Genomic DNA, 25,448 nt, shown 5'->3' with positions numbered 1-25,448 from the left:
GACACACTCAAACTGCTTTTTTTTGAGATACCAAAGGCCCAAAACTGGATAGTACAGCGATTTGACCCGTGGAACTGCGAAACCACACTGGAATGTCGGGCCTACACAAGACTATTTTCAGCAGATATATTTTTGTGTCACAACAGTCAGGAGACACTACTGTTTTTCTTTACGGAAAAAACTACCAAAAGCTGAATAATAGAGATTTTTTACCGTGGGATGGCAAAACCACAGTTATTGTTTACTGGGGTATACCACACTTTTTTAAATAGAGATATTTGCGGCTGAACAGTGAGCGACATACTCAAACTGCTTTTTTTTTAGATACCAAAGGCCCAAAACTGGATAGTACAGCGATTTGACCCGTGGAACAGCGAAACCACACTGGGATGTCCGGCCTACACAAGACTATTTTCAACTGATATATTTTTGTGTCACAACAGTCAGGAGACACTCCTGTTTTTCTTTACGGAAAAAACTACCAAAAGCTGAATAATAGAGATTTTTTACCGTGGGATGGCAAAACCACAGTTATTGTTTACTGGGGTATACCACACTTTTTTAAATAGAGATATTTGCGGCTGAACAGTGAGCGACACTCTGAAGCTGCTTTTTTTTTTAGATACCAAAGGCCCAAAACTGGATAGTACAGAGATTTGACCCGTGGAACTGCGAAACCACACTGGGATGTCGGGCCTACACAAGACTATTTTCAACAGATATATTTTTGTGTCACAACAGTCAGGAGACACTACTGTTTTTCTTTACGGAAAAAACTACCAAAAGCTGAATAATAGAGATTTTTTACCGTGGGATGGCAAAACCACAGTTATTGTTTACTGGGGTATACCACACTTTTTTAAATAGAGATATTTGCGGCTGAACAGTGAGCGACACACTCAAACTGCTTTTTTTTTAGATACCAAAGGCCCAAAACTGGATAGTACAGCGATTTGACCCGTGGAACTGCGAAACCACACTGGGATGTCGGGCCTACATAAGACTATTTTCAACAGATATATTTTTGTGCCACAACAGTCAGGAGACACTACTGTTTTTCTTTACGGAAAAAACTACCAAAAGCTGAATAATAGAGATTTTTTACCGTGGGATGGCAAAACCACAGTTATTGTTTACTGGGGTATACCACACTTTTTTAAATAGAGATATTTGCGGCTGAACAGTGAGCGACACACTCAAACTGCTTTTTTTTGAGATACCAAAGGCCCAAAACTGGATAGTACAGCGATTTGACCCGTGGAACTGCGAAACCACACTGGAATGTCGGGCCTACACAAGACTATTTTCAGCAGATATATTTTTGTGTCACAACAGTCAGGAGACACTACTGTTTTTCTTTACGGAAAAAAACTACCAAAAGCTGAATAATAGAGATTTTTTACCGTGGGATGGCAAAACCACAGTTATTGTTTACTGGGGTATACGACACTTTTTTAAATAGAGATATTTGCGGCTGAACAGTGAGCGACACTCTGAAGCTGCTTTTTTTTTAGATACCAAAGGCACAAAACTGGATAGTACAGCGATTTGACCCGTGGAACTGCGAAACCACACTGGGATGTCGGGCCTACACAAGACTATTTTCAGCAGATATATTTTTGTGTCACAACAGTCAGGAGACACTACTGTTTTTCTTTACGGAAAAAACTACCAGAAGCTGAATAATAGAGATTTTTTACCGTGGGATGGCAAAACCACAGTTATTGTTTACTGGGGTATACCACACTTTTTTAAATAGAGATATTTGCGGCTGAACAGTGAGCGACACTCTGAAGCTGCTTTTTTTTTTAGATACCAAAGGCCCAAAACTGGATAGTACAGAGATTTGACCCGTGGAACTGCGAAACCACACTGGGATGTCGGGCCTACACAAGACTATTTTCAACAGATATATTTTTGTGTCACAACAGTCAGGAGACACTACTGTTTTTCTTTACGGAAAAAACTACCAAAAGCTGAATAATAGAGATTTTTTACCGTGAGATGGCACAACCACAGTTATTGTTTACTGGGGTATACCACACTTTTTTAAATAGAGATATTTGCGGCTGAACAGTGAGCGACACTCTGAAGCTGCTTTTTTTTTAGATACCAAAGGCACAAAACTGGATAGTACAGCGATTTGACCCGTGGAACTGCGAAACCACACTGGGATGTCGGGCCTACACAAGACTATTTTCAGCAGATATATTTTTGTGTCACAACAGTCAGGAGACACTACTGTTTTTCTTTACGGAAAAAACTACCAGAAGCTGAATAATAGAGATTTTTTACCGTGGGATGGCAAAACCACAGTTATTGTTTACTGGGGTATACCACACTTTTTTAAATAGAGATATTTGCGGCTGAACAGTGAGCGACACACTCAAACTGCTTTTTTTTGAGATACCAAAGGCCCAAAACTGGATAGTACAGCGATTTGACCCGTGGAACTGCGAAACCACACTGGAATGTCGGGCCTACACAAGACTATTTTCAGCAGATATATTTTTGTGTCACAACAGTCAGGAGACACTACTGTTTTTCTTTACGGAAAAAACTACCAAAAGCTGAATAATAGAGATTTTTTACCGTGGGATGGCAAAACCACAGTTATTGTTTACTGGGGTATACCACACTTTTTTAAATAGAGATATTTGCGGCTGAACAGTGAGCGACATACTCAAACTGCTTTTTTTTTTAGATACCAAAGGCCCAAAACTGGATAGTACAGCGATTTGACCCGTGGAACAGCGAAACCACACTGGGATGTCCGGCCTACACAAGACTATTTTCAACTGATATATTTTTGTGTCACAACAGTCAGGAGACACTCCTGTTTTTCTTTACGGAAAAAACTACCAAAAGCTGAATAATAGAGATTTTTTACCGTGGGATGGCAAAACCACAGTTATTGTTTACTGGGGTATACCACACTTTTTTAAATAGAGATATTTGCGGCTGAACAGTGAGCGACACACTCAAACTGCTTTTTTTTTAGATACCAAAGGCCCAAAACTGGATAGTACAGCGATTTGACCCGTGGAACTGCGAAACCACACTGGGATGTCGGGCCTACATAAGACTATTTTCAACAGATATATTTTTGTGCCACAACAGTCAGGAGACACTACTGTTTTTCTTTACGGAAAAAACTACCAAAAGCTGAATAATAGAGATTTTTTACCGTGGGATGGCAAAACCACAGTTATTGATTACTGGGGTATACCACACTTTTTTAAATAGAGATATTTGCGGCTGAACAGTGAGCGACACACTCAAATTGCTTTTTTTTGAGATACCAAAGGCCCAAAACTGGATAGTACAGCGATTTGACCCGTGGAACTGCGAAACCACACTGGAATGTCGGGCCTACACAAGACTATTTTCAGCAGATATATTTTTGTGTCACAACAGTCAGGAGACACTACTGTTTTTCTTTACGGAAAAAAACTACCAAAAGCTGAATAATAGAGATTTTTTACCGTGGGATGGCAAAACCACAGTTATTGTTTACTGGGGTATACCACACTTTTTTAAATAGAGATATTTGCGGCTGAACAGTGAGCGACACTCTGAAGCTGCTTTTTTTTTAGATACCAAAGGCACAAAACTGGATAGTACAGCGATTTGACCCGTGGAACTGCGAAACCACACTGGGATGTCGGGCCTACACAAGACTATTTTCAGCAGATATATTTTTGTGTCACAACAGTCAGGAGACACTACTGTTTTTCTTTACGGAAAAAACTACCAAAACCTGAATAATAGAGATTTTTTACCGTGGGATGGCAAAACCACAGTTATTGTTTACTGGGGTATACCACACTTTTTTAAATAGAGATATTTGCGGCTGAACAGTGAGCGACATACTCAAACTGCTTTTTTTTTAGATACCAAAGGCCCAAAACTGGATAGTACAGCGATTTGACCCGTGGAACAGCGAAACCACACTGGGATGTCCGGCCTACACAAGACTATTTTCAACTGATATATTTTTGTGTCACAACAGTCAGGAGACACTCCTGTTTTTCTTTACGGAAAAAACTACCAAAAGCTGAATAATAGAGATTTTTTACCGTGGGATGGCAAAACCACAGTTATTGTTTACTGGGGTATACCACACTTTTTTAAATAGAGATATTTGCGGCTGAACAGTGAGCGACACACTCAAACTGCTTTTTTTTTAGATACCAAAGGCCCAAAACTGGATAGTACAGCGATTTGACCCGTGGAACTGCGAAACCACACTGGGATGTCGGGCCTACATAAGACTATTTTCAACAGATATATTTTTGTGCCACAACAGTCAGGAGACACTACTGTTTTTCTTTACGGAAAAAACTACCAAAAGCTGAATAATAGAGATTTTTTACCGTGGGATGGCAAAACCACAGTTATTGTTTACTGGGGTATACCACACTTTTTTAAATAGAGATATTTGCGGCTGAACAGTGAGCGACACACTCAAATTGCTTTTTTTTGAGATACCAAAGGCCCAAAACTGGATAGTACAGCGATTTGACCCGTGGAACTGCGAAACCACACTGGAATGTCGGGCCTACACAAGACTATTTTCAGCAGATATATTTTTGTGTCACAACAGTCAGGAGACACTACTGTTTTTCTTTACGGAAAAAAACTACCAAAAGCTGAATAATAGAGATTTTTTACCGTGGGATGGCAAAACCACAGTTATTGCTTACTGGGGTATACCACACTTTTTTAAATAGAGATATTTGCGGCTGAACAGTGAGCGACACTCTGAAGCTGCTTTTTTTTTAGATACCAAAGGCACAAAACTGGATAGTACAGCGATTTGACCCGTGGAACTGCGAAACCACACTGGGATGTCGGGCCTACACAAGACTATTTTCAGCAGATATATTTTTGTGTCACAACAGTCAGGAGACACTACTGTTTTTCTTTACGGAAAAAACTACCAGAAGCTGAATAATAGAGATTTTTTACCGTGGGATGGCAAAACCACAGTTATTGTTTACTGGGGTATACCACACTTTTTTAAATAGAGATATTTGCGGCTGAACAGTGAGCGACACTCTGAAGCTGCTTTTTTTTTTAGATACCAAAGGCCCAAAACTGGATAGTACAGAGATTTGACCCGTGGAACTGCGAAACCACACTGGGATGTCGGGCCTACACAAGACTATTTTCAACAGATATATTTTTGTGTCACAACAGTCAGGAGACACTACTGTTTTTCTTTACGGAAAAAACTACCAAAAGCTGAATAATAGAGATTTTTTACCGTGAGATGGCAAAACCACAGTTATTGTTTACTGGGGTATACCACACTTTTTTAAATAGAGATATTTGCGGCTGAACAGTGAGCGACACTCTGAAGCTGCTTTTTTTTTAGATACCAAAGGCACAAAACTGGATAGTACAGCGATTTGACCCGTGGAACTGCGAAACCACACTGGGATGTCGGGCCTACACAAGACTATTTTCAGCAGATATATTTTTGTGTCACAACAGTCAGGAGACACTACTGTTTTTCTTTACGGAAAAAACTACCAAAAGCTGAATAATAGAGATTTTTTACCGTGGGATGGCAAAACCACAGTTATTGTTTACTGGGGTATACCACACTTTTTTAAATAGAGATATTTGCGGCTGAACAGTGAGCGACATACTCAAACTGCTTTTTTTTTAGATACCAAAGGCCCAAAACTGGATAGTACAGCGATTTGACCCGTGGAACAGCGAAACCACACTGGGATGTCCGGCCTACACAAGACTATTTTCAACTGATATATTTTTGTGTCACAACAGTCAGGAGACACTCCTGTTTTTCTTTACGGAAAAAACTACCAAAAGCTGAATAATAGAGATTTTTTACCGTGGGATGGCAAAACCACAGTTATTGTTTACTGGGGTATACCACACTTTTTTAAATAGAGATATTTGCGGCTGAACAGTGAGCGACACACTCAAACTGCTTTTTTTTTAGATACCAAAGGCCCAAAACTGGATAGTACAGCGATTTGACCCGTGGAACTGCGAAACCACACTGGGATGTCGGGCCTACATAAGACTATTTTCAACAGATATATTTTTGTGCCACAACAGTCAGGAGACACTACTGTTTTTCTTTACGGAAAAAACTACCAAAAGCTGAATAATAGAGATTTTTTACCGTGGGATGGCAAAACCACAGTTATTGTTTACTGGGGTATACCACACTTTTTTAAATAGAGATATTTGCGGCTGAACAGTGAGCGACACACTCAAATTGCTTTTTTTTGAGATACCAAAGGCCCAAAACTGGATAGTACAGCGATTTGACCCGTGGAACTGCGAAACCACACTGGAATGTCGTGCCTACACAAGACTATTTTCAGCAGATATATTTTTGTGTCACAACAGTCAGGAGACACTACTGTTTTTCTTTACGGAAAAAAACTACCAAAAGCTGAATAATAGAGATTTTTACCGTGGGATGGCAAAACCACAGTTATTGTTTACTGGGGTATACCACACTTTTTTAAATAGAGATATTTGCGGCTGAACAGTGAGCGACACTCTGAAGCTGCTTTTTTTTTAGATACCAAAGGCACAAAACTGGATAGTACAGCGATTTGACCCGTGGAACTGCGAAACCACACTGGGATGTCGGGCCTACACAAGACTATTTTCAGCAGATATATTTTTGTGTCACAACAGTCAGGAGACACTACTGTTTTTCTTTACGGAAAAAACTACCAGAAGCTGAATAATAGAGATTTTTTACCGTGGGATGGCAAAACCACAGTTATTGTTTACTGGGGTATACCACACTTTTTTAAATAGAGATATTTGCGGCTGAACAGTGAGCGACACTCTGAAGCTGCTTTTTTTTTTAGATACCAAAGGCCCAAAACTGGATAGTACAGAGATTTGACCCGTGGAACTGCGAAACCACACTGGGATGTCGGGCCTACACAAGACTATTTTCAACAGATATATTTTTGTGTCACAACAGTCAGGAGACACTACTGTTTTTCTTTACGGAAAAAACTACCAAAAGCTGAATAATAGAGATTTTTTACCGTGAGATGGCAAAACCACAGTTATTGTTTACTGGGGTATACCACACTTTTTTAAATAGAGATATTTGCGGCTGAACAGTGAGCGACACTCTGAAGCTGCTTTTTTTTTAGATACCAAAGGCACAAAACTGGATAGTACAGCGATTTGACCCGTGGAACTGCGAAACCACACTGGGATGTCGGGCCTACACAAGACTATTTTCAGCAGATATATTTTTGTGTCACAACAGTCAGGAGACACTAGTGTTTTTCTTTACGGAAAAAACTACCAGAAGCTGAATAATAGAGATTTTTTACCGTGGGATGCCAAAACCACAGTTATTGTTTACTGGGGTATACCACACTTTTTTAAATAGAGATATTTGCGGCTGAACAGTGAGCGACACTCTGAAGCTGCTTTTTTTTTTAGATACCAAAGGCCCACAACTGGATAGTACAGCGATTTGACCCGTGGAACTGGAAAACCACACTGGGATGTCGGGCCTACACAAGACTATTTTCAACAGATATATTTTTGTGTCACAACAGTCAGGAGACACTACTGTTTTTCTTTACGGAAAAAACTACCAAAAGCTGAATAATAGAGATTTTTTACCGTGAGATGGCAAAACCACAGTTATTGTTTACTGGGGTATACCACACTTTTTTAAATAGAGATATTTGCGGCTGAACAGTGAGCGACACATTCAAACTGCTTTTTTTTAAGATACCAAAGGCCCAAAACTGGATAGTACAGCGATTTGACCCATGGAACTGCGAAACCACACTGGGATGTCGGGCCTACACAAGACTGTTTTCAACAGATATATTTTTGTGTCACAACAGTCAGGAGACACTACTGTTTTTCTTTACGGAAAAAACTACCAAAAGCTGAATAATAGAGATTTTTTACCGTGGGATGGCAAAACCACAGTTATTGTTTACTGGGGTATACCACACTTTTTTAAATAGAGATATTTGCGGCTGAACAGTGAGCGACACACTCAAACTGCTTTTTTTTGAGATACCAAAGGCCCAAAACTGGATAGTACAGCGATTTGACCCGTGGAACTGCGAAACCACACTGGAATGTCGGGCCTACACAAGACTATTTTCAGCAGATATATTTTTGTGTCACAACAGTCAGGAGACACTACTGTTTTTCTTTACGGAAAAAACTACCAAAAGCTGAATAATAGAGATTTTTTACCGTGGGATGGCAAAACCACAGTTATTGTTTACTGGGGTATACCACACTTTTTTAAATAGAGATATTTGCGGCTGAACAGTGAGCGACTGTAACATACCTGGCGGCGTCCTTGCATGGTGGTCCATCTCCCACTGTGCAAGAGGGCGCACTTGATCTCCTGTCCAGAATGTCTCTCTGGCTTCCCTCCATGCTGTCTGTTTGTGTCTGTTTCTGCTGCTTAAGGGCGGCGCCCGATCACTTCCTGCCTTTTGTACCTGCTGTGGGTCACACCCCTTGTGCGTCCTCAGCCTATTGCTGTCTGTCACTTGGTATATAGCTCAGCAGCTCCCTTCTATCCCTGCCTGAGCATAGTGTTTCCTTCAGTGTGTGCTTGCACTCTGAAGGTGCCAGGTCCCGTCTCTTGTCTCCTGCTTTTTGTATCAGTTCCCGTGTCTGAACTGAGTCCTGTATGTCTCCTGCTTTGCGGTATCAGCTCCCGTGTCTGAACTGTGTCCTGTATGTCTCCTGCTTTGCGGTATCAGCTCCCGTGTCTGAACTGAGTCCTGTATGTCTCCTGCTTTGCGGTTTCAGCTCCCGTGTCTGAACTGAGTCCTGTATGTCTCCTGCTTTGCGGTATCAGCTCCCGTGTCTGAACTGTGTCCTTTTTGTGTTCTCTGGTCTGTCCTGTCTGAACACGCTCCTTGCCTGTTCGTTCCGCCTCTCTGGGGGCCGTATTCCCAGACCCGCTCCTGTATCCCTCTGCAGTGTCGGTCTCCTCCGTACACTCAGTTCCAGTCTGAACTCTCTCCTGTCCTTTACCTGTTTTGCCTCTATGTCCGTTCCCTTCCTTTTTCTGCAGAGTCTGAACTCGTACCTAACTCCTGCTTGTTGTCTCTGCAAGTACTGTGTGAGTATCTGGCTCTGTCTTTCCCTTCCTGTCTGTTCCGTGTGAACAGAGCCCTGTCCTCCCTGCTCAGCCTTGTCTGCACTCTAGCTGTGCTTGCCTGTAACCCTCTGCCTGTATTGTTCCTGAGTCCCGGTGTGTACTGGGTCCTATCCCGCCTGTGTTCCTACCTGCTAGTGCCTCCCTGTCTGCACTCTAGCTGTGCTTGCCTTTACCCCCCTGCCTGCATACCCGCCTGCCTGCATACCAGTCGTGCCTGCCTATACCCTCCAGTCTGTGTGCCAGCCTACCAGCCTGTTCCTGTATTCCCCTGTGTGGGTCAACAGCCGTGTCCGGGGTCTGTCCTGGAGTAGCACCTGGTCCCTCTGCTCGGTTCCTCCTTGGTGCACTGGCGTCGTATGCCGTCGTGCGACCCTGGTCGGATCGGGTGAATACTTAGTCACGCCCCTCCAGGCATTCACTCTCCGGCACGGTCCAGTGGAATCACTACCAATCACACGCACACGCCGCTTAGCCCGGGCGTGTGCATAACAGCATGCTCAGGCCATGGTTCCCGTTGAGCCCCACGGCCTTCGCTCTTTGAGAAGTTTTTCCAGCGAATACATGCATTAAAATAAATAAATAAATTAATTTTTTCCCCCCTTTAGCTGAGTTCCAGGCGAATTACGCACCCGTCCAGATGGATCTATCAGCTCTCGTTCCTGCGGATCCGCCACGTTACTATGGGGATCCAAGACAGTGTCGTGCATTTGTGGAGCAATGCATGCTACACTTTAAGGCCTACCCTCTCTATTTTCCTTCCGATTGGGCTAAAGTGGCCTTTATGATTGACTACCTAGCGGGTGATGCCTTGAAATGGGTCACCCCCCTATGGGAAGCATGGGATCCTGTCATCCTTGACCTGCAGGCCTTCCTGGTGGCCTTTCGTATGGTCTTCGAGGACCCTAACTCTGAAGCCCCTGCTGAAGCTTCACTTCCCAATATCCCGGAGCAGCCCCGACGGGTAATGTGTGTGGGTAGCGCAATAGTCCTCCAGCCCAATGAGACTACTGCCCACCCAGAATCCTCACAGGGTGACTACGCTTTCCGGAATACTTCTCTCAACCTCAAGAGGCAGTCCAGACGTGCTAGACTTAGAGGCAAGCCGTCACGCCAGGGTCTGTCCTCCCTGAGACCTCCTGACCCCAACCTTGAAGTCCCTACTGAAGCTTCACTTCCCAATATCCCGGAGAAACCCCAATGGGTAATGTGCGTGGGTAGTGCACCAGTTCTCCTGGCCGAAGAGACTTCTGCCCATCCAGACTCCACACAGGAGAACTTCCTGCACCCGGCATCAGATGCTTCTTTCTCTTTAACCGGTGTGCATGTCCAAGGATGCTCCAAAGCTGTGGTTACCTCAGAGTCTGTGCACCTCTACTACCTGGCGGAGGATCCCCTGTTGCCTCCTGAACCCTCCGGGATACCACTCGATGACAAATGGAGAGAGACTTCTCTACACCCGGTACTCAATACCTTGTCTGCTTCGTCCTGTGAGCCTGACAATGGGTACCCCAAAGTGGTAGTTACCTCCGAGTCTCTACACCCCTCCGACCAGGCGGAGGATCTCCAGTTGTCTCCTGAACCCTTCGGGGTGCTACCTGGTAGCGAAAGGACAGAGACTCTCCTATACTCTGTACCTGATACCTCGCTCGCTTCGTCCAATGAGTCCAACCTAGTGTACTCCGAAGCAGAGGTTACTCCTGAGTCTCTACACCCCTCCGACCAGGCGGAGGACCTCCAGTTGTGTTCAGAATCCTTCGGGGTGCCACCTGGTGGTGAATGGACAGAGACTTTCCTATACTCTGTACCTGATACCTCGCTCGCTTCGTCCAGTGAGTCCAACCTAGTGTACTCCGAAGCAGAGGTTACTCCTGAGTCTCTACACCCCTCCGACCAGGCGGAGGACCTCCAGTTGTGTTCAGAATCCTTCGGGGTGCCACCTGGTGGTGAATGGACAGAGACTTTCCTATATCCTGGATCTGATACCTCGCTTGCTTCGTCCAGTGAGTCCGACCTAGTGTACTCTGAAGCAGAGGTTACCCGTGAGTCTCTACACCCCTCTGACCAGGCGGAGAACCGCCAGCTGTCTCCAGAACCCTTCGGGGTGCCACCTGGTGGTGAATGGACAGAGACTTTCCTATACTCGGTACCCGATACCTCGCCTGCTTCCTCCAGTGAGTCCGACCTAGTGTACTCAGAAGCAGTTGTTTTCTCTGAGCCTCTGCACTCTTCTGACCCGGCGGAGGACCTCCAGTTGTTTCCTGAATCCTCCGGGATACCACCAGATAACAAAGAGACAGTGACTTTTCCTCATTATGTACCTGATAACCCGTCTATTTCTTCCTGTGAGCTTGACAAGATGTACCTCGAAGCAGAGATTACCCTTAAGTCTCTGTCCCCCTCCAACCCAGTGAACGACTGGTCCTCGAATTCCCTGCAGAAGATTCTGGCAGGCCTGAAGAAGAGGGGGCGTAAGGGGGGAGGTACTGTAACATACCTGGCGGCGTCCTTGCATGGTGGTCCATCTCCCACTGTGCAAGAGGGCGCACTTGATCTCCTGTCCAGAATGTCTCTCTGGCTTCCCTCCATGCTGTCTGTTTGTGTCTGTTTCTGCTGCTTAAGGGCGGCGCCCGATCACTTCCTGCCTTTTGTACCTGCTGTGGGTCACACCCCTTGTGCGTCCTCAGCCTATTGCTGTCTGTCACTTGGTATATAGCTCAGCAGCTCCCTTCTATCCCTGCCTGAGCATAGTGTTTCCTTCAGTGTGTGCTTGCACTCTGAAGGTGCCAGGTCCCGTCTCTTGTCTCCTGCTTTTTGTATCAGTTCCCGTGTCTGAACTGAGTCCTGTATGTCTCCTGCTTTGCGGTATCAGCTCCCGTGTCTGAACTGTGTCCTGTATGTCTCCTGCTTTGCGGTATCAGCTCCCGTGTCTGAACTGAGTCCTGTATGTCTCCTGCTTTGCGGTTTCAGCTCCCGTGTCTGAACTGAGTCCTGTATGTCTCCTGCTTTGCGGTATCAGCTCCCGTGTCTGAACTGTGTCCTTTTTGTGTTCTCTGGTCTGTCCTGTCTGAACACGCTCCTTGCCTGTTCGTTCCGCCTCTCTGGGGGCCGTATTCCCAGACCCGCTCCTGTATCCCTCTGCAGTGTCGGTCTCCTCCGTACACTCAGTTCCAGTCTGAACTCTCTCCTGTCCTTTACCTGTTTTGCCTCTATGTCCGTTCCCTTCCTTTTTCTGCAGAGTCTGAACTCGTACCTAACTCCTGCTTGTTGTCTCTGCAAGTACTGTGTGAGTATCTGGCTCTGTCTTTCCCTTCCTGTCTGTTCCGTGTGAACAGAGCCCTGTCCTCCCTGCTCAGCCTTGTCTGCACTCTAGCTGTGCTTGCCTGTAAACCTCTGCCTGTATTGTTCCTGAGTCTCGGTGTGTACTGGGTCCTATCCCGCCTGTGTTCCTACCTGCTAGTGCCTCCCTGTCTGCACTCTAGCTGTGCTTGCCTTTACCCCCCTGCCTGCATACCCGCCTGCCTGCATACCAGTCGTGCCTGCCTATACCCTCCAGTCTGTGTGCCAGCCTACCAGCCTGTTCCTGTATTCCCCTGTGTGGGTCAACAGCCGTGTCCGGGGTCTGTCCTGGAGTAGCACCTGGTCCCTCTGCTCGGTTCCTCCTTGGTGCACTGGCGTCGTATGCCGTCGTGCGACCCTGGTCGGATCGGGTGAATACTTAGTCACGCCCCTCCAGGCATTCACTCTCCGGCACGGTCCAGTGGAATCACTTCCAATCACACGCACACGCCGCTTAGCCCGGGCGTGTGCATAACAGCGACACACTCAAACTGCTTTTTTTTTAGATACCAAAGGCCCAAAACTGGATAGTACAGCGATTTGACCCGTGGAACAGCGAAACCACACTGGGATGTCCGGCCTACACAAGACTATTTTCAACTGATATATTTTTGTGTCACAACAGTCAGGAGACACTCCTGTTTTTCTTTACGGAAAAAACTACCAAAAGCTGAATAATAGAGATTTTTTACCGTGGGATGGCAAAACCACAGTTATTGTTTACTGGGGTATACCACACTTTTTTAAATAGAGATATTTGCAGCTGAACAGTGAGCGACACACTCAAACTGCTTTTTTTTTAGATACCAAAGGCCCAAAACTGGATAGTACAGCGATTTGACCCGTGGAACTACGAAACCACACTGGGATGTCGGGCCTACACAAGACTATTTTCAACAGATATATTTTTGTGTCACAACAGTCAGGAGACACTACTGTTTTTCTTTACGGAAAAAACTACCAAAAGCTGAATAACAGAGATTTTTTACCGTGGGATGGAAAAACCACAGTTATTGTTTACTGGGGTATACCACACTTTTTTAAATAGAGATATTTGCGGCTGAACAGTGAGCGACACTCTGAAGCTGCTTTTTTTTTAGATACCAAAGGCACAAAACTGGATAGTACAGCGATTTGACCCGTGGAACTGCGAAACCACACTGGGATGTCGGGCCTACACAAGACTATTTTCAGCAGATATATTTTTGTGTCACAACAGTCAGGAGACACTACTGTTTTTCTTTACGGAAAAAACTACCAGAAGCTGAATAATAGAGATTTTTTACCGTGGGATGGCAAAACCACAGTTATTGTTTACTGGGGTATACCACACTTTTTTAAATAGAGATATTTGCGGCTGAACAGTGAGCGACACTCTGAAGCTGCTTTTTTTTTTAGATACCAAAGGCCCAAAACTGGATAGTACAGAGATTTGACCCGTGGAACTGCGAAACCACACTGGGATGTCGGGCCTACACAAGACTATTTTCAACAGATATATTTTTGTGTCACAACAGTCAGGAGACACTACTGTTTTTCTTTACGGAAAAAACTACCAAAAGCTGAATAATAGAGATTTTTTACCGTGAGATGGCAAAACCACAGTTATTGTTTACTGGGGTATACCACACTTTTTTAAATAGAGATATTTGCGGCTGAACAGTGAGCGACACTCTGAAGCTGCTTTTTTTTTAGATACCAAAGGCACAAAACTGGATAGTACAGCGATTTGACCCGTGGAACTGCGAAACCACACTGGGATGTCGGGCCTACACAAGACTATTTTCAACAGATATATTTTTGTGTCACAACAGTCAGGAGACACTACTGTTTTTCTTTACGGAAAAAACTACCAGAAGCTGAATAATAGAGATTTTTTACCGTGGGATGCCAAAACCACAGTTATTGTTTACTGTGGTATACCACACTTTTTTAAATAGAGATATTTGCGGCTGAACAGTGAGCGACACTCTGAAGCTGCTTTTTTTTTTAGATACCAAAGGCCCAAAACTGGATAGTACAGCGATTTGACCCGTGGAACTGCGAAACCACACTGGGATGTCGGGCCTACACAAGACTATTTTCAACAGATATATTTTTGTGTCACAACAGTCAGGAGACACTACTGTTTTTCTTTACGGAAAAAACTACCAAAAGCTGAATAATAGAGATTTTTTACCGTGAGATGGCAAAACCACAGTTATTGTTTACTGGGGTATACCACACTTTTTTAAATAGAGATATTTGCGGCTGAACAGTGAGCGACACATTCAAACTGCTTTTTTTTAAGATACCAAAGGCCCAAAACTGGATAGTACAGCGATTTAACCCGTGGAACTGCGAAACCACACTGGGATGTCGGGCCTACACAAGACTATTTTCAACAGATATATTTTTGTGTCACAACAGTCAGGAGACACTACTGTTTTTCTTTACGGAAAAAACTACCAAAAGCTGAATAATAGAGATTTTTTACCGTAAGATGGCAAAACCACAGTTATTGTTTACTGGGGTATACCACACTTTTTTAAATAGAGATATTTGCGGCTGAACAGTGAGCGACACATTCAAACTGCTTTTTTTTAAGATACCAAAGGCCCAAAACTGGATAGTACAGCGATTTGACCCATGGAACTGCGAAACCACACTGGGATGTCGGGCCTACACAAGACTATTTTCAACAGATATATTTTTGTGTCACAACAGTCAGGAGACACTACTGTTTTTCTTTACGGAAAAAACTACCAAAAGCTTAATAATAGAGATTTTTTACCGTGGGATGGCAAAACCACAGTTATTGTTTACTGGGGTATACCACACTTTTTTAAATAGAGATATTTGCGGCTGAACAGTGAGCGACACACTCAAACTGCTTTTTTTTTAGATACCAAAGGCCCAAAACTGGATAGTACAGCGATTTGACCCGTGGAACAGCGAAACCACACTGGGATGTCCGGCCTACACAAGACTATTTTCAACTGATATATTTTTGTGTCACAACAGTCAGGAGACACTCCTGTTTTTCTTTACGGAAAAAACTACCAAAAGCTGAATAATAGAGATTTTTTACCGTGGGATGGCAAAACCACAGTTATTGTTTACTGGGGTATACCACACTTTTTTAAATAGAGATATTTGCGGCTGAACAGTGAGCGACACACTCAAACTGCTTTTTTTTGAGATACCAAAGGCCCAAAACTGGATAGTACAGCGATTTGACCCGTGGAACTGCGAAACCACACTGGAATGTCGGGCCTACACAAGACTATTTTCAGCAGATATATTTTTGTGTCACAACAGTCAGGAGACACTACTGTTTTTCTTTACGGAAAAAACTACCAAAAGCTGAATAATAGAGATTTTTTACCGTGGGATGGCAAAACCACAGTTATTGTTTACTGGGGTATACCACACTTTTTTAAATAGAGATATTTGCGGCTGAACAGTGAGCGACACACTCAAACTGCTTTTTTTTTAGATACCAAAGGCCCAAAACTGGATAGTACAGCGATTTGACCCGTGGAACAGCGAAACCACACTGGGATGTCCGGCCTACACAAGACTATTTTCAACTGATATATTTTTGTGTCACAACAGTCAGGAGACACTCCTGTTTTTCTTTACGGAAAAAACTACCAAAAGCTGAATAATAGAGATTTTTTACCGTGGGATGGCAAAACCACAGTTATTGTTTACTGGGGTATACCACACTTTTTTAAATAGAGATATTTGCGGCTGAACAGTGAGCGACACACTCAAACTGCTTTTTTTTTTAGATACCAAAGGCCCAAAACTGGATAGTACAGCGATTTGACCCGTGGAACTGCGAAACCACACTGGGATGTCGGGCCTACACAAGACTATTTTCAACAGATATATTTTTGTGCCACAACCGTCAGGAGACACTACTGTTTTTCTTTACGGAAAAAACTACCAAAAGCTGAATAATAGAGATTTTTTACCGTGGGATGGCAAAACCACAGTTATTGTTTACTGGGGTATACCACACTTTTTTAAATAGAGATATTTGCGGCTGAACAGTGAGCGACATTCTGAAGCTGCTTTTTTTTTAGATACCAAGGGCCCAAAACTGGATAGTACAGCGATTTGACCCGTGGAACTGCGAAACCACACTGGGATGTCGGGCCTACACAAGACTATTTTCAACAGATATATTTTTGTGTCACAACAGTCAGGAGACACTACTGTTTTTCTTTACGGAAAAAACTACCAAAAGCTGAATAATAGAGATTTTTTACCGTGAGATGGCAAAACCACAGTTATTGTTTACTGGGGTATACCACACTTTTTTAAATAGAGATATTTGCGGCTGAACAGTGAGCGACACATTCAAACTGCTTTTTTTTAAGATACCAAAGGCCCAAAACTGGATAGTACAGCGATTTGACCCGTGGAACTGCGAAACCACACTGGGATGTCAGGCCTACACAAGACTATTTTCAACAGATATATTTTTGTGTCACAACAGTCAGGAGACACTACTGTTTTTCTTTACGGAAAAAACTACCAAAAGCTGAATAATAGAGATTTTTTACCGTGGGATGGCAAAACCACAGTTATTGTTTACTGGGGTATACCACACTTTTTTAAATAGAGATATTTGCGGCTGAACAGTGAGCGATACACTCAAACTGCTTTTTTTTAAGATACCAAAGGCCCAAAACTGGATAGTACAGTGATTTGACCTGTGGAACTGCGAAACCACACTGGGATGTCGGGCCTACACAAGACTATTTTCAACAGATATATTTTTGTGTCACAACAGTCAGGAGACACTACTGTTTTTCTTTACGGAAAAAACTACCAAAAGCTGAATAATAGAGATTTTTTACAGTGGGATGGCAAAACCACAGTTATTGTTTACTGGGGTATACCACACTTTTTTAAATAGAGATATTTGCGGCTGAACAGTGAGCGACACACTCAAACTGCTTTTTTTTTAGATACCAAAGGCCCAAAACTGGATAGTACAGCGATTTGACCTGTGGAACTGCGAAACCACACTGGGATGTAGGGCATACACAAGACTATTTTCAACAGATATATTTTTGTGTCACAACAGTCAGGAGACACTACTGTTTTTCTTTACGGAAAAAACTACCAAAAGCTGAATAATAGAGATTTTTTACCGTGGGATGGCAAAACCACAGTTATTGTTTACTGGGGTATACCACACTTTTTTAAATAGAGATATTTGCGGCTGAACAGTGAGCGACACATTCAAACTGCTTTTTTTTAAGATACCAAAGGCCCAAAGCTGGATAGTACAGCGATTTGACCCGTGGAACTGCGAAACCACACTGGGATGTCGGGCCTACACAAGACTATTTTCAACAGATATATTTTTGTGTCACAACAGTCAGGAGACACTACTGTTTTTCTTTACGGAAAAAACTACCAAAAGCTGAATAATAGAGATTTTTTACCGTGAGATGGCAAAACCACAGTTATTGTTTACTGGGGTATACCACACTTTTTTAAATAGAGATATTTGCGGCTGAACAGTGAGCGACACATTCAAACTGCTTTTTTTTAAGATACCAAAGGCCCAAAACTGGATAGTACAGCGATTTGACCCGTGGAACTGCGAAACCACACTGGGATGTCAGGCCTACACAAGACTATTTTCAACAGATATATTTTTGTGTCACAACAGTCAGGAGACACTACTGTTTTTCTTTACGGAAAAAACTACCAAAAGCTGAATAATAGAGATTTTTTACCGTGGGATGGCAAAACCACAGTTATTGTTTACTGGGGTATACCACACTTTTTTAAATAGAGATATTTGCGGCTGAACAGTGAGCGATACACTCAAACTGCTTTTTTTTAAGATACCAAAGGCCCAAAACTGGATAGTACAGTGATTTGACCTGTGGAACTGCGAAACCACACTGGGATGTCGGGCCTACACAAGACTATTTTCAACAGATATATTTTTGTGTCACAACAGTCAGGAGACACTACTGTTTTTCTTTACGGAAAAAACTACCAAAAGCTGAATAATAGAGATTTTTTACCGTGGGATGGCAAAACCACAGTTATTGTTTACTGGGGTATACCACACTTTTTTAAATAGAGATATTTGCGGCTGAACAGTGAGCGACACATTCAAACTGCTTTTTTTTAAGATACCAAAGGCCCAAAGCTGGATAGTACAGCGATTTGACCCGTGGAACTGCGAAACCACACTGGGATGTCGGGCCTACACAAGACTATTTTCAACAGATATATTTTTGTGTCACAACAGTCAGGAGACACTACTGTTTTTCTTTACGGAAAAAACTACCAAAAGCTGAATAATAGAGATTTTTTACCGTGGGATGGCAAAACCACAGTTATTGTTTACTGGGGTATACGACACTTTTTTAAATAGAGATATTTGCGGCTGAACAGTGAGCGACACACTCAAACTGCTTTTTTTTTAGATACCAAAGGCCCAAAACTGGATAATACAGCGATTTGAGCCGTGGAACTGCGAAACCACACTGGGATGTCGGGACTACACAAGACTATTTTCAACAGATATATTTTTGTGCCACAACAGTCAGGAGACACTATTGTTTTTCTTTACGGAAAAAACTACCAAAAGCTGAATAATAGAGATTTTTTACCGTGGGATGGCAAAACCACAGTTATTGTTTACTGGGGTATACCACACTTTTTTAAATAGAGATATTTGCGGCTGAACAGTGAGCGACACACTCAAACTGCTTTTTTTTTAGATACCAAAGGCCCAAAACTGGATAGTACAGCGATTTTACCCGTAGAACTGTGAAACCACACTGGGATGTTGGGCCTACACAAGACTATTTTCAACAGATATATTTTTGTGTCACAACAGTCAGGAGACACTACTGTTTTTCTTTACGGAAAAAACTACCAAAAGCTGAATAATAGAGATTTTTTACCGTGGGATGGCAAAACCACAGTTATTGTTTACTGGGGTATACCACACATTTTTAAATAGAGATATTTGCGGCTGAACAGTGAGCGACACACTCAAACTGCTTTTTTTTTAGATCCCAAAGGCCCAAAACTGGATAGTACAGCGATTTGACCCGTGGAACTGGAAAACCACACTGGGATGTCGGGCCTACACAAGACTATTTTCAACAGATATATTTTTGTGTCACAACAGTCAGGAGACACTACTGTTTTTCTTTACGGAAAAAACTACCAAAAGCTGAATAATAGAGATTTTTTACCGTGAGATGGCAAAACCACAGTTATTGTTTACTGGGGTATACCACACTTTTTTAAATAGAGATATTTGCGGCTGAACAGTGAGCGACACATTCAAACTGCTTTTTTTTAAGATACCAAAGGCCCAAAACTGGATAGTACAGCGATTTGACCCATGGAACTGCGAAACCACACTGGGATGTCGGGCCTACACAAGACTGTTTTCAACAGATATATTTTTGTGTCACAACAGTCAGGAGACACTACTGTTTTTCTTTACGGAAAAAACTACCAAAAGCTGAATAATAGAGATTTTTTACCGTGGGATGGCAAAACCACAGTTATTGTTTACTGGGGTATACCACACTTTTTTAAATAGAGATATTTGCGGCTGAACAGTGAGCGACACACTCAAACTGCTTTTTTTTGAGATACCAAAGGCCCAAAACTGGATAGTACAGCGATTTGACCCGTGGAACTGCGAAACCACACTGGAATGTCGGGCCTACACAAGACTATTTTCAGCAGATATATTTTTGTGTCACAACAGTCAGGAGACACTACTGTTTTTCTTTACGGAAAAAACTACCAAAAGCTGAATAATAGAGATTTTTTACCGTGGGATGGCAAAACCACAGTTATTGTTTACTGGGGTATACCACACTTTTTTAAATAGAGATATTTGCGGCTGAACAGTGAGCGACTGTAACATACCTGGCGGCGTCCTTGCATGGTGGTCCATCTCCCACTGTGCAAGAGGGCGCACTTGATCTCCTGTCCAGAATGTCTCTCTGGCTTCCCTCCATGCTGTCTGTTTGTGTCTGTTTCTGCTGCTTAAGGCCGGCGCCCGATCACTTCCTGCCTTTTGTACCTGCTGTGGGTCACACCCCTTGTGCGTCCTCAGCCTATTGCTGTCTGTCACTTGGTATATAGCTCAGCAGCTCCCTTCTATCCCTGCCTGAGCATAGTGTTTCCTTCAGTGTGTGCTTGCACTCTGAAGGTGCCAGGTCCCGTCTCTTGTCTCCTGCTTTTTGTATCAGTTCCCGTGTCTGAACTGAGTCCTGTATGTCTCCTGCTTTGCGGTATCAGCTCCCGTGTCTGAACTGTGTCCTGTATGTCTCCTGCTTTGCGGTATCAGCTCCCGTGTCTGAACTGAGTCCTGTATGTCTCCTGCTTTGCGGTTTCAGCTCCCGTGTCTGAACTGAGTCCTGTATGTCTCCTGCTTTGCGGTATCAGCTCCCGTGTCTGAACTGTGTCCTTTTTGTGTTCTCTGGTCTGTCCTGTCTGAACACGCTCCTTGCCTGTTCGTTCCGCCTCTCTGGGGGCCGTATTCCCAGACCCGCTCCTGTATCCCTCTGCAGTGTCGGTCTCCTCCGTACACTCAGTTCCAGTCTGAACTCTCTCCTGTCCTTTACCTGTTTTGCCTCTATGTCCGTTCCCTTCCTTTTTCTGCAGAGTCTGAACTCGTACCTAACTCCTGCTTGTTGTCTCTGCAAGTACTGTGTGAGTATCTGGCTCTGTCTTTCCCTTCCTGTCTGTTCCGTGTGAACAGAGCCCTGTCCTCCCTGCTCAGCCTTGTCTGCACTCTAGCTGTGCTTGCCTGTAACCCTCTGCCTGTATTGTTCCTGAGTCCCGGTGTGTACTGGGTCCTATCCCGCCTGTGTTCCTACCTGCTAGTGCCTCCCTGTCTGCACTCTAGCTGTGCTTGCCTTTACCCCCCTGCCTGCATACCCGCCTGCCTGCATACCAGTCGTGCCTGCCTATACCCTCCAGTCTGTGTGCCAGCCTACCAGCCTGTTCCTGTATTCCCCTGTGTGGGTCAACAGCCGTGTCCGGGGTCTGTCCTGGAGTAGCACCTGGTCCCTCTGCTCGGTTCCTCCTTGGTGCACTGGCGTCGTATGCCGTCGTGCGACCCTGGTCGGATCGGGTGAATACTTAGTCACGCCCCTCCAGGCATTCACTCTCCGGCACGGTCCAGTGGAATCACTACCAATCACACGCACACGCCGCTTAGCCCGGGCGTGTGCATAACAGCATGCTCAGGCCATGGTTCCCGTTGAGCCCCACGGCCTTCGCTCTTTGAGAAGTTTTTCCAGCGAATACATGCATTAAAATAAATAAATAAATTAATTTTTTCCCCCCTTTAGCTGAGTTCCAGGCGAATTACGCACCCGTCCAGATGGATCTATCAGCTCTCGTTCCTGCGGATCCGCCACGTTACTATGGGGATCCAAGACAGTGTCGTGCATTTGTGGAGCAATGCATGCTACACTTTAAGGCCTACCCTCTCTATTTTCCTTCCGATTGGGCTAAAGTGGCCTTTATGATTGACTACCTAGCGGGTGATGCCTTGAAATGGGTCACCCCCCTATGGGAAGCATGGGATCCTGTCATCCTTGACCTGCAGGCCTTCCTGGTGGCCTTTCGTATGGTCTTCGAGGACCCTAACTCTGAAGCCCCTGCTGAAGCTTCACTTAACAATATCCCGGAGCAGCCCCGACGGGTAATGTGTGTGGGTAGCGCAATAGTCCTCCAGCCCAATGAGACTACTGCCCACCCAGAATCCTCACAGGGTGACTACGCTTTCCGGAATACTTCTCTCAACCTCAAGAGGCAGTCCAGACGTGCTAGACTTAGAGGCAAGCCGTCACGCCAGGGTCTGTCCTCCCTGAGACCTCCTGACCCCAACCTTGAAGTCCCTACTGAAGCTTCACTTCCCAATATCCCGGAGAAACCCCAATGGGTAATGTGCGTGGGTAGTGCACCAGTTCTCCTGGCCGAAGAGACTTCTGCCCATCCAGACTCCACACAGGAGAACTTCCTGCACCCGGCATCAGATGCTTCTTTCTCTTTAACCGGTGTGCATGTCCAAGGATGCTCCAAAGCTGTGGTTACCTCAGAGTCTGTGCACCTCTACTACCTGGCGGAGGATCCCCTGTTGCCTCCTGAACCCTCCGGGATACCACTCGATGACAAATGGAGAGAGACTTCTCTACACCCGGTACTCAATACCTTGTCCGCTTCGTCCTGTGAGCCTGACAATGGGTACCCCAAAGTGGTAGTTACCTCCGAGTCTCTACACCCCTCCGACCAGGCGGAGGATCTCCAGTTGTCTCCTGAACCCTTCGGGGTGCTACCTGGTAGCGAAAGGACAGAGACTCTCCTATACTCTGTACCTGATACCTCGCTCGCTTCGTCCAATGAGTCCAACCTAGTGTACTCCGAAGCAGAGGTTACTCCTGAGTCTCTACACCCCTCCGACCAGGCGGAGGACCTCCAGTTGTGTTCAGAATCCTTCGGGGTGCCACCTGGTGGTGAATGGACAGAGACTTTCCTATACTCTGTACCTGATACCTCGCTCGCTTCGTCCAGTGAGTCCAACCTAGTGTACTCCGAAGCAGAGGTTACTCCTGAGTCTCTACACCCCTCCGACCAGGCGGAGGACCTCCAGTTGTGTTCAGAATCCTTCGGGGTGCCACCTGGTGGTGAATGGACAGAGACTTTCCTATATCCTGGATCTGATACCTCGCTTGCTTCGTCCAGTGAGTCCGACCTAGTGTACTCTGAAGCAGAGGTTACCCGTGAGTCTCTACACCCCTCTGACCAGGCGGAGAACCGCCAGCTGTCTCCAGAACCCTTCGGGGTGCCACCTGGTGGTGAATGGACAGAGACTTTCCTATACTCGGTACCCGATACCTCGCCTGCTTCCTCCAGTGAGTCCGACCTAGTGTACTCAGAAGCAGTTGTTTTCTCTGAGCCTCTGCACTCTTCTGACCCGGCGGAGGACCTCCAGTTGTTTCCTGAATCCTCCGGGATACCACCAGATAACAAAGAGACAGTGACTTTTCCTCATTATGTACCTGATAACCCGTCTATTTCTTCCTGTGAGCTTGACAAGATGTACCTCGAAGCAGAGATTACCCTTAAGTCTCTGTCCCCCTCCAACCCAGTGAACGACTGGTCCTCGAATTCCCTGCAGAAGATTCTGGCAGGCCTGAAGAAGAGGGGGAGTAAGGGGGGAGGTACTGTAACATACCTGGCGGCGTCCTTGCATGGTGGTCCATCTCCCACTGTGCAAGAGGGCGCACTTGATCTCCTGTCCAGAATGTCTCTCTGGCTTCCCTCCATGCTGTCTGTTTGTGTCTGTTTCTGCTGCTTAAGGGCGGCGCCCGATCACTTCCTGCCTTTTGTACCTGCTGTGGGTCACACCCCTTGTGCGTCCTCAGCCTATTGCTGTCTGTCACTTGGTATATAGCTCAGCAGCTCCCTTCTATCCCTGCCTGAGCATAGTGTTTCCTTCAGTGTGTGCTTGCACTCTGAAGGTGCCAGGTCCCGTCTCTTGTCTCCTGCTTTTTGTATCAGTTCCCGTGTCTGAACTGAGTCCTGTATGTCTCCTGCTTTGCGGTATCAGCTCCCGTGTCTGAACTGTGTCCTGTATGTCTCCTGCTTTGCGGTATCAGCTCCCGTGTCTGAACTGAGTCCTGTATGTCTCCTGCTTTGCGGTTTCAGCTCCCGTGTCTGAACTGAGTCCTGTATGTCTCCTGCTTTGCGGTATCAGCTCCCGTGTCTGAACTGTGTCCTTTTTGTGTTCTCTGGTCTGTCCTGTCTGAACACGCTCCTTGCCTGTTCGTTCCGCCTCTCTGGGGGCCGTATTCCCAGACCCGCTCCTGTATCCCTCTGCAGTGTCGGTCTCCTCCGTACACTCAGTTCCAGTCTGAACTCTCTCCTGTCCTTTACCTGTTTTGCCTCTATGTCCGTTCCCTTCCTTTTTCTGCAGAGTCTGAACTCGTACCTAACTCCTGCTTGTTGTCTCTGCAAGTACTGTGTGAGTATCTGGCTCTGTCTTTCCCTTCCTGTCTGTTCCGTGTGAACAGAGCCCTGTCCTCCCTGCTCAGCCTTGTCTGCACTCTAGCTGTGCTTGCCTGTAACCCTCTGCCTGTATTGTTCCTGAGTCTCGGTGTGTACTGGGTCCTATCCCGCCTGTGTTCCTACCTGCTAGTGCCTCCCTGTCTGCACTCTAGCTGTGCTTGCCTTTACCCCCCTGCCTGCATACCCGCCTGCCTGCATACCAGTCGTGCCTGCCTATACCCTCCAGTCTGTGTGCCAGCCTACCAGCCTGTTCCTGTATTCCCCTGTGTGGGTCAACAGCCGTGTCCGGGGTCTGTCCTGGAGTAGCACCTGGTCCCTCTGCTCGGTTCCTCCTTGGTGCACTGGCGTCGTATGCCGTCGTGCGACCCTGGTCGGATCGGGTGAATACTTAGTCACGCCCCTCCAGGCATTCACTCTCCGGCACGGTCCAGTGGAATCACTACCAATCACACGCACACGCCGCTTAGCCCGGGCGTGTGCATAACAGCGACACACTCAAACTGCTTTTTTTTTAGATACCAAAGGCCCAAAACTGGATAGTACAGCGATTTGACCCGTGGAACAGCGAAACCACACTGGGATGTCCGGCCTACACAAGACTATTTTCAACTGATATATTTTTGTGTCACAACAGTCAGGAGACACTCCTGTTTTTCTTTACAGAAAAAACTACCAAAAGCTGAATAATAGAGATTTTTTACCGTGGGATGGCAAAACCACAGTTATTGTTTACTGGGGTATACCACACTTTTTTAAATAGAGATATTTGCAGCTGAACAGTGAGCGACACACTCAAACTGCTTTTTTTTTAGATACCAAAGGCCCAAAACTGGATAGTACAGCGATTTGACCCGTGGAACTACGAAACCAC

The sequence above is a fragment of the Phyllobates terribilis genome, unplaced genomic scaffold, assembly GCF_046119375.1.
Source record: "Phyllobates terribilis strain yellow unplaced genomic scaffold, ASM4611937v1 Scaffold_2__4_contigs__length_985480577, whole genome shotgun sequence".
Lineage (NCBI taxonomy): Eukaryota > Metazoa > Chordata > Amphibia > Anura > Dendrobatidae > Phyllobates > Phyllobates terribilis.
The sequence above is the reverse complement of the archived record's forward strand: the minus strand, read 5'-3'. Positions refer to the sequence as shown.